The sequence below is a fragment of the Mustela nivalis genome (assembly GCF_964662115.1).
Source record: "Mustela nivalis genome assembly, chromosome: 4".
NCBI classification, from domain to species: Eukaryota; Metazoa; Chordata; class Mammalia; order Carnivora; family Mustelidae; genus Mustela; species Mustela nivalis.
In genome coordinates, this window is record NC_139023.1 from 36,550,763 (window position 1) to 36,562,985 (window position 12,223).

General features: G+C 45.1%; 1 protein-coding gene across 3 annotated transcripts in view; it reads left to right on the forward strand.

The window, feature by feature from the left end:
• The window catches only part of RELL1 (RELT like 1), a 61,512-nt gene extending 49,573 nt beyond the window's left edge, over nt 1-11,939 (forward strand). For all 3 annotated transcript variants that reach the window (XM_082728923.1, XM_082728924.1, XM_082728925.1), the window contains one exon: nt 9,843-11,939. The gene's annotated coding sequence lies outside the window, so the exon portion shown is untranslated. The remainder of the gene's footprint in view (nt 1-9,842) is intronic.
• The last annotated feature ends 284 nt before the right edge of the window (nt 11,940-12,223 follow it).

The window sequence follows — 12,223 nt, forward strand, 5'->3', positions numbered from 1 at the left end:
GCTACTGCGATAGCGTGATCAGCCTTCACCAGGCGTGGCCTCCTGTGATGTCCTGCAGGGACCCGCTGATGTCCCTGGGCTGTCAAAGCTGTGCCTGCCTCCGTTCAGTTCTGCGAGCGGCTCTGTGTTCTTACAGGCAGATTACGATCATACACTTGGAGCTCTCGGAGGAGCTGTGATTGCTCATTCAGGTACATCTTCTAAAAGTCTTTATGGAGGCCCTACGATGGGTGAGGTGTGGTGCCGGGCCTGAGGGACACGGATGGAAGATGGACATCCAAGGGCTGTGCTTTCTCGGAGCTGGGGTTCTAGTTCTTATGTAGACCTTACTCCCTGTGCCTCTTCTCCCCATATGGAGGCCCTCGGAGGTTATGTATGTTGTTCAAGGTCATGCCGCTGGTGAGTTCCAGAGCTTGGACTTCCTGATGGGTCATTCCCCTCACTGTCATTGGTGAATTGGTTATTACAAGTGTTTAAGCTTGAATTATTGTTGTTGTTGTTTTTTTTAAGATTTGAAAAATAAGACAGGCACACAATAAAATACTCGAGCAGCATGAAAGTCTCCAGGATGAAGAATAAGCCTTTATTTATTTATTTTTTTAAAGATTTCATTTATTTATTTGACAGAGATGACAAACAGGCAGAGAGGCAGGCAGAGAGGGGGGGGAAGCAGGCTCCCTGCTGAGCAGAGAGCCCGATGTGGGGCTTGATCCCAGGACCCTGGGATCATGACCTGAGCAGAAGGCAGAAGCTTTAACCCACTGAGCCACCCAGGCGCCCCAAGAATAAGCCTTTAAAAAAGCAAAGTGTTCACCCCTCTCTCCAGCCCATCTCCCTCACTGCAATCTCGAAAGCTCCTTTTCAGGAGGGAGCCATGGTTACTGGTGTCCTCTGTATCCTTTCTAGATTATTCTATGCGTATATATGCTTATGCAACACCCGTATGTATGTACCACTGCCTTGTTTGCCCGTCCTCCAACGAGGGCAGAGATGCTTGTCCACACCTTGCTTTTTCGAAGTTAACTATCAGTTAGTGACTGATAGCTTCTGCGGACTCCCGAGTGTGGAGTATCCCCACTGTTGAGCCACAAGGAGTGAAAATGCTGGACACGTTTTTAAAAAAGTTCTGTGCCCTGTTTCTCATGAGGAGTAGCTCCAAAACACGGATGGAGGTCATCTGAGAGGTTTTGGGCCTAAAAACCTACTTCGCTGTCATATGCTGTGATACTCTTTCAAAGTTTTTGTCCGTGGCCCTGCCATGGGTACAGACGAGACACGTGTTTGTTAGTCTTCTCAGGACTCACTGTGGGGACCGGAGGGTCTTGCATTGGTTTGGTGTCACTGGCCCCCAAGGAGAACTACTTTTCCCCCCGCACGCCTCTCCCCGGGCTGCACCTGTTCTGAGGCCGCTCCTGTTTTTGACTGGAAGTTGACCCACTGACCCCTCCGTTAACTCAGCTCTTCTTCCTCGGGAGCCTGTCAGCCCTCTGACAGGACTCAAGAAACAGGCGCTGGGACCTCTGTCCTTTTTACCAGAGGAACTGCAACAAGGGAGGCTCCTGGAGCCCCTGGGGGACTGTGGCAGAGGCCAAAAATGAAAGTCGTGTTTGCCTGGAACTGGAAAGAAAAGGGAATCAATAGCTCTAACCAAGATTTTTATTCTTAATTTATAACTTGAGGCTTGGAATCTACTAATGTCAAACACTTCAGTAAGTCACAGGGCCTGTTTTCTAGAAGAACAGGACCCAGGATGTGGAAGTAACTCCACAGGGTAGGTTCTGGAATCAGGCTCCTTGTGTGCAAGTTCTGCTCTGTCACCTGTTGGCTGTGTCACCTTGGACGTCATAGCCTCTGATGCCTCAGCTTCTCCATCTGTAAAGTGGGATAATGGTAATAATCTCACCCACCTCACATGTATGCTGTTCCTTGGCATTTAGGAAACGCTAAGTAGGCAAATGCTGGTTATGAGCAGTATATCAGGCGAGCCCTATTTAGCAAATACAAGTGTGAGGAGGTAATGTCTTTGAGATTTCATAATTTTCCTGCAGCGCAGAGAGGCCAGATTAGACCTAGGTGTTGTGGAATTATTCGTTTGATTTTGATGCTCAGGTATAGGCTCACTGACAGCTGGTTAGCTGAACCTCTAGCTCCCAAGCCAGTGTCTAATTCAGTTGGCTTTCCTTATTAGAAAGAGGTGGTTCTATTCAAAGTCCTAAGGTCTTCCTTCTGTAGCGTAGTGTAGACGTGGAATCATAGATGTACTGAGACTAACAGGAAACCACTGAATTGCATTTAAATAATTCCCTGGAGTACCGTGGTTTTTCCAGATACTTTTGATACTTTTTCCAGAGTAACTTTTGATGTCAGGTGCATTTTACTGGAGTAAAGTGCTCTGAATCTCACTGTCCCCAGGGCTGGCTAAAGATACAAACATATTTAAATTACTGTGAGAATAATAACTTAGGAAACAGCAACCTCCAAACTTTTTAGTAGGATTCAGACCTCATGTCAGAACCTTCAAAGCTAAAAGGAGTGCAAAATTTATTTTATTTTTTTTTTAGAGATTTTATTCATTTATTTGACAGAGAGAGAGACACACAGCAAGAGAGGGAACACAAGCAGGGGGAGTGGGAGAGGGAGAAGCAGGCTTCCTGCTAAGCAGGGAGCCTGGTGCAGGGCTCAATCCTAGGACCCTGGGACCATGGCCTGAGCCGAAAGCAGACACTTAACGGTTGAGCCACTCAGGTGCCCCAGGAGTGCATAATTTCTTACTGACTTTATTCAATAAAGAAAATATAATTTGTAGGAATATATATTTTCTATGTTACTTAAAAAAGCTATTTCCATTTTTAATGGAAAATATCTACAAATATTTTTATTTTTCCCGTATTGATTGACCTAGAGACATGAAAAAGTTGCTCACTATCAATAACAAAAAACTAAAATTTTGATTATTCAACTCTCTCCCAAACTAGGGATTATAATGTGGTCATGTGTGATACTGTGATTTTTAATAAGAAATATGTAGTTTGTCCCCATTTCTTTCTTTTATTTTTTTTTTTAAAGATTTTATTTATTTATTTGATGGAGATCACAAGCAGGCAGAGAGGCAGGGAGAGAGAGAGAGAGAGAGGAGGAAGCAGGCTCCCCGCTGAGCAAAGAGCCTGATGCAGGGCTTGATCCCAGGACCCTGAGATCATGACCTGAGCCGAAGGCAGCGGCTTAACCCACTGAGCCACCCAGGCTCCCCTGTCCCCATTTCTCGTACAGAGCTAATAAAACTACTGGAATTTCTTAAGGGATGAGAACCATAAAGGTCTTTTGTTTTATGTTAATGAAGTGACCTTTGGAAAGCCCCTAGATAATTCAAAGATGGGGTGGTTTGCCAGGGAGCCAGCCATGGGTTTAGAGGGTTGGAACTCTTCCTCCACCTCCCGAGAGGGGAGAAAGGTTGGAGATTGAGTTCAACCATCAGTGACTGGCCAGTGATTTAATGCACAGTGCTTGTGTAATGAAATTTCCATAAAAACTCAGAAGGAGAGGACTTCCAGGTTTGTGAACCAGAACACTTCCCTCATGCCATCCCGCTGGACCCCGTGCGTGTCCAGGACCCAAACTCTACAGAAGCTCTTTTGTCTGGGACCTTGCCCTGTGTATCTCTTCGTCTGGTTGTTGATTTATATCCTTTAATATCCTTCACGACAAACTGGCAATCTATTGGCTTTCTGAACCCTGTGAGCCAATCTGGAAGCCACAGAGTGGGGTTGGGGAACCTCTGGCTTACAGCCAGTTGGTCAGAAATACAGGTAGCAATCTGGGCTTGTGATCAGCCTCTGAAGTAGAGGGCAGTCCGCTTGTGGGACCTGATGTTGTCTTTAGGTGGATACAATTAGAGTTGAGTTGAATTGTAGGACACCGATTGGTTGTCCGAGCATTACTTGGTGGTGTAGGAGAAACTGTGCCCTGTTCCCCCACTCCCAACACTGGAATCTGGTGCAGAACCCTTACAATGCATGAAAGAAGCAGAGGTCCAGAAACATGGAAAATGCCAAACTTACTAATAATCACATAAATAGAAACTAAAATAAAGAGATCACTTCTTGCTTTTCTGTTGGCAAAGATGAATGTTAACACTAGCATGATGATGTAACTTCTGTTCAAGATGAGGCTCTCCTAAGAGTAAAAGGGACACTGTAAATAGTTATTCATATTTATTCATTCATTCATTCAGTAAACTCTGTAAGCCGAGACCTCCCAGGCCAGCTGGTCCACATGGTCTCCCTGGTTAGTGCTCAGTGTTGAAGAGGGTGGAGGGAGATGGGCGCTGTCACACACCGGAGGAGGGATGCTACTTTGGTACACAGATGCAGAGTATCTACTCTGTATCATTAGATGAGAAAGCAAGCTGTAACGTATCCCTGTTTTGCTGAAGAAAGGATACGCGACACATCTCATTTCCTTCTGGATTGAAGCTGACCGCTAAAACTTTCCTCTGTAAGCTCCAAGCTCTTTGAGATTGTAGGCTATGTCTTCTCACCTTCTGTCAAGCCTTCCGGTGACCATTTGTGCATAGCTGGCCCTCAGAGAGTCCTTAACAGGTGTGATGGTAGCTCACTCCTCCGGGCTTTAAAATAAACCCCTGCGGAGGATGTGAACTCTAGTTCCAAACTGTTATGAAGGAAGTTAGGAAAGAATTCTGTAATTCAGAGATTTTGTAGTTCAGGTTACGTTAAGATTTTTTAAATTAATATTTCAGTCTCATATTGCTGAACTACAAAATTGTGCTGTTCCAATGGAGTTGCTGAGGTTTTTATTAATATTTGAGTCTTTCAATGTTTCTGTCATGTCTGTTTCCTCTTCCATTTCTTTTGTGTAGTTTTTGACCTCTGCCGACTTCATGGTGTTTCGTTTTGCCCTTTGAAGGTGAATTTAATTCTTGCAGTTGTTATCAGTTGACAAACAGTACTGAGTTTTATCTCGTGGGTTAAACCCTTATAGATGCATAAAGGCATCTTGTAAGAAAGCAGCGTCCTGGGCTCCAATCCTATCAGTTCAGATTTAGTAGGTCATGGTGCAGTCCAGAGAATTGGGAATTTTTAATAACATTTGGGTTGCTTCTAAAGAAGGCGCTACCCATCATCCTGAGAAACACTGAATTAAAGAGACTTCACTGATTAGCTAGATTAGCATAAGTCTATCCATTAGCCTAGATTAGCTTTTTAATAAACATGGAGTCTTTATTGAAATAGGAAGGCATAACATCAATTTATAAAATTTAACACCCGTTTTAGACCAGTGCAAGATTTGAAGGACTGTGAACACCAACTACCTTCTGGTATCTTTCCATTAATCTGTGTCTGCAAAGATGCCACCCACGTTTTCAGCAGCTAGAACCTGTGCGCATGTGACCATAGAGCATTCAGTTAGAGCCTGGTAGAAGATAACCCTCTAATTAAGAAGTTCGAGTCTCGGGGCACCTGGGTGGCTCAGTGGGTTAAAGCCTCTGCCTTCAGATCAGGTCATGATCCCAGGGTCCTGGGATCGAGCCCCGCATCGAGCCGTGAGAGAGAGAGAGCCTCCTCTCTCTCTGCCTGCCTCTCTGCTTACTTGTGATCTCTGTCAAATAAATAAATAAAATCTTTAAAAAAAAAAAAGAAGAAGAAGTTCGAGTCTCAAAGGATCACAGATTACTCGTGAAAGATCACATACTTGTGGCCTAGGCCTTTGAGTGGGACTATTACTGTCCTGATCTTAACTCTTGTTCCTATGAACAACTTTCCCACTCTAGTTCCTTTAAATGTGTTCTAGAACATTCTTAATCTAGCTGTGTGACTCTGTAGCCTTGGATCTATTCCGTGTCATGACATGTCATTCTAGGTGCACTTTGCATCTTAGGACCTGAGTCCCTTGGAGGAGACGGGTTTTCAGCATCATTTCTCTGTGTAGCCACAAGGACCACTTCCCTAGGGAGTGGCCCCGCCAGGGTTTCTATTTCTGCATTTCTCTTCTGCTGTTGCCACCGCACAGGTGGGGGATGCTCGGTGATGCTGGGGACGTCTCTGTGGTGACGAGCGCGCCGGTGCAGTTTGGGAATGAGTGGGCCGGACTGCGGGCTGTGGACTTGCTGCTTTGCGGTGACTAAGTGTATGGCCTCGGGCAAGTGACTGAACCTGGAAGCCTCAGTTTCTTTGTACAAAAATGGGACTCGTCCTTGACTCCCGGAGTCATTGGAAAGATTGTGTTCCTGAGTCTGGAGTGTGAAGCGTGGCGGTGCCTGGCATGTGGGAACATTCTGTAAATGTCAGCTACTGTTGTTGTTAACCAGAGAGTGTTTTCCTTCCTTGACACCCTGTCCTTGGAGGTCTTAGCGTTCAGTGTCTGCTAATCTGCTCAGGCTTCTCTTTTTTTAAAAAAAACATATTTCTACTTTTTAAAGGGACCAGGGAATTTTTTCCTAGAGAATCCTTTTTAACAAGTCACATACATGTCCTCATCACTGATATACTCTATTGTGGCTTCTGTGGAACCCTAATTATTTATTTATTTTAAAGATTTTTTTAAATTTTTTTATTTAACAGAGAGAGAGATCACAAGTAGGCAGAGAGGCAGGTGGAGAGAGAGAGGAAAGCAGGCTCCCTGCTGAGAAGAGAGCTCGATGTGGGACTCGATCCCAGGACCCTGAGATCATGACCTGAGCTGAAGGCAGAGGCTTAACCCACTGAGCCACCCAGGTGTCCCTATTTATTTATTTTAAAAAATTTTTATTAACATATAATGTATTATTAGCCCCAGGGGTGCAGGTCTGTGAATCGCCAGGTTTACACAATTCACAGCACTCATCATAGCCCATACCCTCCCCAATGTCCAAAACCCAACTGCCCTCTTCCTACTACCCCCCTACCCTGCAACTCTCAGTTTGTTTTGTGAGATTAAGAGTCACTTAGGTTTGTCTCCCTCCCGATCCGATCTTGTTTCATTTTTTCTTTTCCTGCCCCGCAAACCCCCATGTTGCATCTCCACTTCCTCATATTAGGGAGGTCATATGATAGTTGTCTTTCTCTGATTGATGGAACCCTAATTTAATCATGGCATTACGGCTTTATTTTTCTAATTAGAGTGACCTCTTCCTTCTTTCCAGATAAACCTTTTCTGAGGTTCTTAATTGCTCACCCTCAGTCTTGTTTTACGTGTAAGACTGTAGTCACCAGATTTCCCTCCCGTCGGGGAGGTGGCGGGGGAGGTGTTCCAGGGTGGGGGTCCGACTTCTTCAATACGGTGGATCCCATGGTTAGAGGAACTGAGAATGAGGGGTGGGTGGGGGGTGTTCTCCCCATCCGCGCACGGCTGCCAGCCCTCTCTGGCATTCATACCAGCCCACACATGGTTTCTGATTGCTTTAAGACCTTAAAGAAGGCACCTTTTAATATTAATGTGGTGGGTTAAAGAAACACCATTTACAAGTATGTGTTTATCATTAGGGCTATAGTCACAGCTGTTGGATGCACCGAGGAGAAACTGAACACTGTGGAACTCCACCTGTGAACGCAGCCCCAGCCGTAAGGTCACGGCTGGAAATTCACAAGCCGCGGAGTCTGTGGTGTCTTCCCCCTAGGTTGTCATTCTGATAAAAGAGGTATTTACCTGGAAATGGATAGCTGCTCTGCTGGTAAAGGGCTGCCTTCTGATAAGCAGGTGTTTTTCAAGAGGGAGAGCCCAGAACCGCACGCTGGTGCTGCTGGGTGGTTTTAATAGGATTTTTAGAAAGGTTAACTTTCTGTTTTCTGGTTAGTGTCTGGTGTTAAGGGTGAGGATGTGAAGCCGTATTTGTATTTTTTACTTCCTCAAACTGCGCACAGTGCAGTTTTAAATCCGCCATAGGAGGCAGCTGTTGAAGCCGCTGTGATGGTTTAGGGCCGTTGGATGATGGTAATGACTTTGGGAGCCTCCTGACAGCTGGCCCCGTGTCAAGCACTGTCTGTAGATCCCCTTTTGTAAAACCAGCACCCCTTTGAGGAAATGCTCCGGGGCGGGCCCGGGTTCAACAGCTAGTCATGGGGTCTGGATTAGAATCCAGGCCTCTGGCTCCAGATCCTTGCTTAGCCCGGCCCTCTGTCTTGCCCGTTCTTTAAAGTCGGTTAAATCTGTGCAAAGAACTCTAAAAGGGAAGGTCTCCTCCGTTGGGTCAAAAACTCCAGCTGGGACGGAACATGACATTCTAGGCCTGACATTCCTCGCCCTTGACCTTCCTGTTTTCTTTGATGCCAAAAAATCTAGGTCTAAGGGAGCAGATGATAAAAGGAGGAGATACAAAAATAGTTGAACACCTATTTTGCAGATAATGGCCTAGTTTGAAGTTTGGCTTTGAAAATTCACTCCTCTTCTTTTCACTGTTTTGTCTTTCAGGACCATTTTTCTGTTTCTCCGCCTCTGGCTTTTCTCCCTTTTGCCCCCACTGGCATCTTTCATACTCATCCACTCTCAAATGAAACTGTTCCGAGACTTGCTCGTGGCCCGCGCTACAGTACAAGTCTGAGCTGCGGCCGTGCTAGGCTGTAGCAGGGCAGGGCTAAGAATCAGTGTCTCCACTCGTAATGAAAGACTCCACGCCTGCTATTTTAGGGAACAGTGTTTTATTCCCTTTTCAGTGAAGCAGATAAGGATCCTTTACCCAAACCTTTTAGTTTGGGTAATCTCTCTCTTTCTCTCGCTCTCCCTCTCTTTTTCTTTCTCTTCCTCTCTCTCTCCTATCTTGAACATGCTGAAGGATGGATGACAGAAAAGGATAGTACGGATTCTGTTACACTCTAGATCTTGAAGAAGAAGCTATAAAATAACTACAAAGTAATACATCAATCAAGATATCTCGCTGACTTGTTGCTTTTCCTATTCTGGCAAACTGGCTTCAAGCCAGTTTGATGGGGAAGGAACACAGCGGGGTGCGGTTTTGTTGAGCATTTGTTGGCAGACGGGAAAGTGCTTCATTCCTTAACCTGGCGCAGGGCGGCCCGCGTGGTGTGAGTCCTGTCCTCAGTGATCCCCGGCTTCCAAACAGGACCATAAATGGGTACACAGCGGTCTGTCTCTTAGATGACTCATTTGTTAAAAAACAAAAACAAACAAACAAAAAAACAACACCACCACCAATCAAAAACAGCTTTGGAAAATAAAAAGCTGTTTTCCAAGTTTACCAGGGGCTTCATTTGTGATGAGAGTATAGATGGTGACAGGGGCCAGCTGTTAGAACTGGAACACACGGCACCGTCCTTGAGTTACAGCAGACACCTGGGATCGGGCATCTCGAGTCACTGCGCTCCTAGTTGCCCCCCGAGATCCCAGCCGAGCTCGTGCACGCTGTGGAGACCCGGAGTTAGCCAGCCGGTATGGCTTGGGGAAGACACGTTATCTGACACACAGAACTTAAACTGTGCCTGAGCACACTCACCCTCCTGCTCCTTACTTGGCAGAAGGTGGCCGGGGAGTTAAAGAACACATTCCTGGGACGGAGGGACACGTGAATCAGGGGAGCAGGCTCAGAGAGTGGGTCCCTTTAGAAACTCCTGCGGAAATGGACTGATACCTTTATTTCCATTGTGGCTCTCCAATTCTCTTCTTTCTTGATTTATAAAACCTTGGTAATGGGGTCCTTTTGAAATTGTGGTACTTGCATTTCTTTAGGCTGAATTCTAGAAGAAAGGTGTGATGGGGAAGGAACACAGGGGGGTGCGGTGAGATGGGGCAAGGAAGGGGTACAGGTCCTCTGGGTTTTTAAATATCCGCGCAGGTTAACATATGATGTGATGCTTACCTTCTGGAAAGTTTTACCTTTGTGTTTTCTTTTGCAGGGGTGACTTTATCGGAAGAGTTCAAAGATGCCGTAGACTTCCAAGATAAGAAGTTGCCTGCGGCATTTTTAAAAATTTTTATACAGTTTCTATTGCGGAGTCTGCAGACAGACGTGGGGATAAAAGCTTAAAGGGAATATTTGCGCTATGTTTGGTACAGAATTCAGTTTGCTTGGAAACACGTTTTGGGTTAAAAAGTTTGATGGAAAATTTAGTACCTTTCCAGTGAAGAAAAGGGCCCATATTTCAGTTTTCCCCAACCACCAGACAGACCTCCCAGTCCCCCATCTCTGGCCGTGGCACCACTGGTAATTCTTCCAGAGGGATCAGTCTTCGCAGGGAACTCTTGATGTGCAATCCGTGCGGATGCTGGGGGTGTTGGTGTGTGAGTGTGTATGCACATGCACGCGCACGCAGACACCTCTGTTCTCCCAACCCATAGGTCTCATTATGCAACTAGTTGCAAGAAGATTCTCTTGCAGTTTAACTGTTACAGAAGATAAAGTGAAACTTCAGTGGTAAAAAGTCCTTGCAGAGACTGTGGTTTAGCCCTGAGAAATTGGCCCCCGAGAGGTCAGGGCGTCAGATGGAACCAGATGCCAGACTTTCGAGCCTTGGACCAAGACATCAACATTAACTCGCCACCACTGTGCCACTCCTCTGTCACCAAGAAGATACTGAGAGTATTTTATTTTATTTTTTTGTAACTTGTGCTAAGCGATTCTTACTTAGTCCATTGAATAAAGGGGGACAGTAGTTTAAAGTGACTAAAACCAAAATAAAACAACAAAATGCCCATTTTGACAAAACAGACACACCCATTTTCTGATGTAAAATGGGCCCCTACCTTCCTTGGCTGTTTCAGAGGGCACTTCCTACTTCATGTCTTGTAACCGAGGCTCCTTATTGAAAAGAACCTGGATGGTTATGGTTCCCTTGGAAGCCTGTAAAGCCCCACTTTTATGTACTTACTTGTTTAGCTATGCTGTATATGAACCCCCCCCACCCCCCCCCCCCACAAAAAGCAGAGATAGTGGTACAGCTCTGACCCTTGTGGGCCCCCGGGGCTGGGAGGATCCAGTTACAGGAGGGTCTCCAACCCCTCCCCACCCCCCCGCCCCCCCCATCCTGTCAGTGTTGGTGTGGTGCCTTGGGGCACTAATGTTATCTTGGAGAGAAAGAGCATCTTTCTCATTTCACTGCCAAAGAGGATTTCCATAAAAATATCATTTCAAGTAGTTACTGTCAATTTATTCATTCCATTCTGTTTCTGGCATCAAACTACAAATTTCCAGCCTTTGAAATGGATGGTAGGTTCCGTTTCACATAAATTTTTTCTGACAAGTGATAAGAGCTCTGTGTGTGTGTGTGTGTGTGTGTGTGTGTGTGTGTGTGTTCATACATCTACGCAGAGAATGGTATGGAGAGAGATTCCACTGAAGTCCAGAAAGGAGCAATAGAAGCATTTTGGGGGTGTGTATTAGTGTAAATACTATACGTGCTGTCTAGACCAATAGTTTTAGTTTTTTGTTTTTAAAGCATCACTTTGGGCTTGAAAATACAATGTCCTCGAATGGTGAGGGACAAAAATGTAAGATATTCTTCAGCTTTAATTATTTTTTAATTTTATTCAGGTCAGAGCACTTTTTTATAGCAATACAACAGGCAAGAGAATACTCAAAAATATTTAAAATTGTGTTTATACCGAGAGTACGTTTTAAATATTTTCTAATACTTGAGCAGGTTTCGTCTGGCTGGCTTTCAAACATGCCAAAAGTTAAGCATTCAATGTTTTAACACATAAGCTTTTTACTCATAAGGATTCTTAAGTGTTCCCAAAGCAACTGATGTTTACAGGGCTTGGGTTTTCTTCCTTCTGTGGAAGGACTGGGGGTCCACAACAAACTTACTCTACAAAACACTACAGATGGGCCGACTTCTGGTGTCCTGAGTGAGCTGGCTGCCGCCTTGATGTAAAAATTTGTAAAGGAAAATTTTTCACCATTTTGAGTGTCAGATGTATTTTTAACTGTCTGGTTTGTACTTTTACGACTTTTGTACTACCAAAGCAGAGTTAAAAATAAAAATGTTAAACGCGTTAAAAGTGCTGTTGTTGAGCGATTCACCCTGTCGATGTCTTGTCCACTGAAAATGGGATTGTGGGGTCACAATTCCTCTTGGGCCTCATATTCCCGTGCCTGTTTTTTTTTTTTTTTTAAAGATTTTATTTATTTGACACAGAGAGAGACCACAAGCAGGCAGAGAAGCAGTAGAGAGAGACAGAGACAGAGAGAGAGAGAAGCAGGCTCCCTGCTGAGCAGAGAGCCCGATGTGGGGCTCGATCCCAGAACCCTGAGATCATGACCTGAGCCGAAGGCAGA